We start from the raw sequence: 5782 nt of genomic DNA, 5'->3' as shown, positions 1-5782 counted from the left end.
TTTAGTATTATTTTTTAAATTTTAAAAATTTTGTAATTTAAATTATATTTTATGGTGTACTCATGTAGCATGTATTTGTAACTATTTTATTTGATATTTGTAACCATTTTATTTGAGTAACTTACTAAATATATTATGTAGCATTTACCTCATAAAAACTTACTAACAAAGTAATAGCAAAAATAATAAGAATTAAACTTAATTGTGGATCAATTTCCTAATAAAGGAAAAGACCCTCCAAAAATTGGCGTATGCCACTCTATGCAACGTGCACACGGTATTCTTTAGTAAAAGGCGAAAGAATAGTTCGCTCTGTGCACAATGCGTGGCTGCGTACTCTAGGATGGATCTATTTAGTGGATTTTACATTGGTTGTCATGTCCAAAACATAGGTAATGTCTCCGATGTAGGACTTCAAATGACAAAAATATTCACTTGTTCATGGTTGTACACGTTATCTTGAACTGTATTCTTGTGACATAAAATGTCTTACTCTGCCTTTCTACAATAATTAGAAGTAGAACTTCAATGCTTCTCTCGTAACATCAACATTGTGCACCATTTTGAAACTAAAACATTACTTTCAAAACTTAGAAAACTGCCAATCATCTGAAAATTTTTTTGCCTTAAAATTTAACATATTGTGTATTAATAGGCTGCAATTGTACGTGAAATGAAGACAGAATTACTACTCTTTTTTGTGTAAATTGAAGCTCTATTGTATCCAATTAGTGCAAAATGTAAACCAACTGAATGAAGCAGGAACTTAATTGAGAAGTGGCTCCAAGTACAAGCACATATCTTACATATATAAGATGTTCTTTTGTGACTGTGCACTTATTTATTTGTGCAATATCATAAGAATTTAGCTAATATCATATTAAGAGTATCATAACAAAGAATTTAAAATTTTTAATAGTATAATAATAAAAAAATTTAAATTTTTAATGTAGTCAATATGGTATTTTTAACTTGGTTAACAAAACTTATATCATAAATCACTGTATTAGTCAATTTAATTATTTTAAAATAATTTTTTTGTGAAAATAAATTTTTTTATAAAAAAAATCCCTGTATTAGTCAATTTAAATTTTTGTGAAATAATAGGCCAAAAGAGACTATTCAAGCTATAACAAAACCAAAGAATGAAAAAGTATTTTGACTAGGTTAGTTCCGCTAAAAAGTAAACGAATCAGGGAATTGAATTTAGATAATGAAAAAACAAATAAATGGTAACACATAAAACAAGAATTTCACTTACAGGGAGAGGCTCTTTAAAAAATTGGGATAGACTACTCTAAGTAATGTACATCCGGTATTCTTTGGTAAAAGACGAAAGAATAATTTGCTCTGTGCACGCTCTATAACGTGATTTGTGATTCAAGCCTACTCTAACTCTTATATAATGTCATGTCAAAACCAAAACTATGGTATGACACCTTAACAGACAAAGATATTTATGGTGTATTTAGAAAATTTGTTGAAAGAAAAAAAAAGTATAGTTTCAACTTTTTGAAAGTTTTTAATTTTTGGTTCGGTAAATTTTTATTTTTATGAACACAAAAATGATTTTATGCTTAAAATCACGTTTGCAAAAAAACAATAATTCTTAGTTTTACGTTTTATTAACGATTTTTTAACTATTGACATTCAACATTTTTTTATCTTTATTCTTTATACATATTATTATATTATTTATAAAATTTTTATTATTTCTTTTTATATAAGCTTTTTTTTATTATTTATTATTTTTATTTTTTGATAATTTTTTGTTTGACATTATATATTTTTATAATTGTGTTTTTTGTGTATTATATTTATTATTATCTTTTTATAATATGATTTATTAATCACATTAGAAAAAATAAATTAAATAAAAAATTAACTATAAATAATGCTGGAAATTGAGGGATACACTGAAACTGCTTAATCCTAATCAGAAAATGCTGAAAATTGGAGTACGCTATGAACGTATAGGTGTGTTCTGTACTTATTGTGCAAAATTGGGGCATGAATCTAAGAACTGCCAATGTTTTATTGATGATTCTGCCCAAAACAATATCAAGGAAGATAAAGTTGGTGAATGGCTTAAGGCAGATCAAGTCGGTAGGCGTTTAACTGAAAAGAGAGCTTCCTTCAATCCTAACCAATCTCGGGATGGTTCTATTCCAGCTCAACCGAAGAAAAAATCTCCACCTGCTTGGCTTTTTGATAGTTTCTCAAAAATGAGTGTGCAAGATGATCAGAAAAAATAGAATAATGAAAAAATTGCTGCTAATTCGGGTTCTAGAGAAGAAAATTAGGGTGAATCAGAAAATACAGGTACGGCTACTAATACTAATTCTTCTTCTAATGCTCTATTGAAGATATCCTATACCATGAATAATGTCCAACACAATAACAACGTCATATCCAAGCTTAAAAAGGAGAACAAAAAGCCAAACCTGAAACAACTTGCCAGAAAGTCTGTGATAGGTTTCAAACGGAGGAGTGGAGGTAATGGTACTGAAGAAATTTCAAAAAAAAGTTGTCTCAATGATATTGTCTCTGATGCTATGACGGTGGAGGGTGCCAGCCTTCAAGTGGCACCCAAAGAAATATGAAACTGCTCTCGTGGAATTGTCGGGGTTTGGGGAGACCCTTGACAATCCACAATCTTAAAGGGATTTGTAAATTCTACTCCCCCGAGGTTGGTTTTATCTGTGAAACAAAAAATTAATCTCGACAAGTTGAAGGAAAATTAAGATCTTGTGGTTTCAAGGAATGGTTTATTGTGGATCCGGATGGATTATCAGGGGGTTTGGCAATGGCATGGAGGGATGGTTGCACTGTTCAGATTTGCAGCATGGTAGATTCTTCATTGCGGCATCAATTCTGACAGCTGGATCTAATGATCCCTATGGTGTTCTAGGTGTTTATCTCAATTCAAATGATCAACATAGAATGGCTCAGTTTGCTGAATTAACTTCAGTCACGCAACCGTTTGATAGTAAGGTTGTGTTAATGGGTGATTTTAATGCCATTTCTAGTCAATTGGAGAAAGCAGGTGGGGGTGCTAAATCTCCTTCTTCTATCGAAACCTTTAACAGTTTTATTGATGATAATTCTCTGATTGATATTGGTATGGTCGGAAGACCATTCACTTGGTCGAATAGACGGAGGGGTGATGAGTTGATACAGAAAAGACTGGACCGATTCCTGGTAGGAGTTGATTGGCAGCAACTCTATCCCAATGCAACGGTTCTTAGACTGTCAGAATCAGGCTCGGATCATGCCCCTCTTCTCCTAGACTTTAATCTGAGAACTGAGAGATCTAAACGCCGATTCAAATTCCAAGAAAGATGGTGTTCCAATGATGAAATAAGGCAGATTGTTAGAGAGGTTTGGCACGAACAGATTGATAGTTCAGCCATGTATATCCTAGCTCAAAAACTAAAGCGTTGTCGACATAAGATTGTCAGATGGCAGCAAGAATACAGATCTAATTCGAAGGTGGTGATTGATTTACTACAGTCTGAATTAGAGGAACTTCGTTTAGCAGGAATTCATGGAGGCGACATCATTTCAGAAATAGAGGACAAACTTGAAAAAGCATTGCAAAATGAGGAATCTTATTGGAAAGATAAGTCTAGAATTAAATGGCTCAAATCTGGCGATCAGAATACAACTTTCTTCCATCAGAAATTTAGAAATCGAACCTGAAGGAATAGAATTTGGCAACTAACTGGCAGTGACGGTGAAGTGGCTACTTCAAATGCTGGTATTGCTTCTGTGGCTGAATCTTATTTCAAGGACATCTTTTCCTCCAGTTGTCATGAGAACCCTGAACCTCTGTTTACTGATTTTGAACCTAAGGTTACAGCTCACATGAACCGTAGGCTTCAAAGACCAGTGACTATGGAGGAAGTGAAACGTGCGACATTTAGCATTCATCCTCAAAGTGCTCCAGGAGATGATGGTATGACAGCAAAATTTTTTCAAAGCTTCTGGAACATACTTAGTGGTGATGTGTTTCGAGCAGTTAAGAGCTTCTTTTCAGGGGGTAGAATTTTGAAGGGTTTTAATCACACTCAGATCTGTCTTATTCCCAAGATTTCTGATGCTAAAGATATGACTCAGGTAAGACCAATAAGCCTATCTTCAGTCTTTTACAAGATTATCTCCAAAGTATTTGTATATAGACTTCAGGGTATGATGAATAAACTAATTAGCCCTACGCAGAGTACTTTTATTAAAGGCAGATTAATCTCTGATAATATCCTAATTGCTCACGAGTGTATGCATTACTTGAAGAACAAAAAAAGGGGACTCGAAAATGAAATGGCGCTAAAATTAGATATGAGTAAGGCATATGATAGGGTGGAATGGCACTTTCTTTGGTTTATATTGGAGAAGTTTGGTTTTGACTCCCGGTGGATCATGTGGATTTGAGAATTAGTGACAACTGTTTCTTATTCTGTTATTGTGGAAGGACAACCTTATGGTTTCTTCAAACCAAATAGAGGTATTCGACAAGGAGATCCTCTATCTCCCTATCTTTTTCTTTTCTGTGCAGAAGGTCTCTCCTTCTTGCTATACAAGGCAAAACAAAACAGACTAATTCAGGGTCTTCAGATACATAGACGATGTCCCAAGGTCAACCACCTCCTCTTTGCTGATGATTCCATCTTATTCTGTAAGGCTAATCCTGAAGCATGTTTAAATATCCTACATTTATTGAATTCTTATGAAAGCATCAGTAGCCAGAGGGTAAATCTTAATAAATCTGCTGTATTCTTTAGCCACAACACTCCATCCACTACTCGTACACTACTGGCTAACTCTATGAATATTAATCATATTGGGGCTCAGGATAAATACCTTGGTTTGCCTTCTACAGTCTCTAAATCGAAAAAGGCTTCTTTTAGTATGATCAAAGAAAAGGTTCGGAAAATAATCCAAGGGTGGAAGCGCAATCTTCTATCGTCAGGTGGTAGATACGTATTGCTTAAGGCAGTGGGAGAAGCTATTCCTATTTATACATTGTCTTGCTTCAAGTTGCCTGATGGTTTAATCTCAGAAATTCACTCTCTATTCCTGATGGTTTAATTTTGGAAATTCACTCTCTACTTTCTCAGTTCTGGTGGGGACAAAAAGGTTCTGAAAGGAGGATGGCTTGGATTAGCTGGGACACTATGACTCGCCCACGAAAAGAAGGAGGCCTTGGATTTAAAGATCTCAGAATCCAAAATCTGGCGCTTTTAGGCAAACAGTTTTGGCGACTTGTAACATAGCCTACTTTCTTATTATCCAAAATCCTAAGAGGTAAATACTTTAGCAATGGTAATGCTATAACGGCAGAAATTGGAGTCTTACCTTCTTGGGGATGGAAGAGTATACTGGAAGGCCGAAAGATTGTTGAAAAAGGTCTTAATTGGGCTGTGGGTACTGGAGAGAATATCCGAACCTTTGAGGATCCTTGGCTGCCTCCTCCGTATCCTTTAATGATTTCCGACATGCAAAATAGACAGGTTATTTCTGAGTTGGTTCCAAGAGTTAAAAGATCTAATTACTGAAGATAGGAATTGGAATCAGAATCTCATTTAAGAATTATTTCCCCAAGACGTTGCAAACAGTATTTTGTCAGTTAAAATTCAGCAGAGTAAGGACAAATTGCAATGGGATTTGAACAAATCCAAACAATATGACACAGCTTCAGGTTACAGAATTGGCTATTTATTTTACCATCCGCCTCTGGAGCTTTGCCCTAATTATATGCAACAGAAAAAGCCGTGGATTGATC

The 5782-nt window shown here is 34.4% G+C and overlaps 2 non-coding genes across 2 annotated transcripts; both read right to left on the bottom strand.

Moving 5' to 3' along the window:
• Positions 1-211: 211 nt before the first annotated feature.
• On the bottom strand, positions 212-331 carry LOC127745066 (U5 spliceosomal RNA). The gene has a single exon (XR_008006256.1). It is a non-coding gene; the product is annotated as a U5 spliceosomal RNA (small nuclear RNA).
• A 919-nt stretch (positions 332-1250) lies between these two features.
• LOC127745166 (U5 spliceosomal RNA) lies at positions 1251-1369 on the bottom strand. Its single transcript, XR_008006362.1, has one exon. It is a non-coding gene; the product is annotated as a U5 spliceosomal RNA (small nuclear RNA).
• Positions 1370-5782: the final 4413 nt, after the last annotated feature.

This window comes from Arachis duranensis, chromosome 2, assembly GCF_000817695.3.
Source record: "Arachis duranensis cultivar V14167 chromosome 2, aradu.V14167.gnm2.J7QH, whole genome shotgun sequence".
Classification (NCBI taxonomy): Eukaryota; Viridiplantae; Streptophyta; class Magnoliopsida; order Fabales; family Fabaceae; genus Arachis; species Arachis duranensis.
This window is presented reverse-complemented; position numbering and strand designations above follow the sequence as displayed.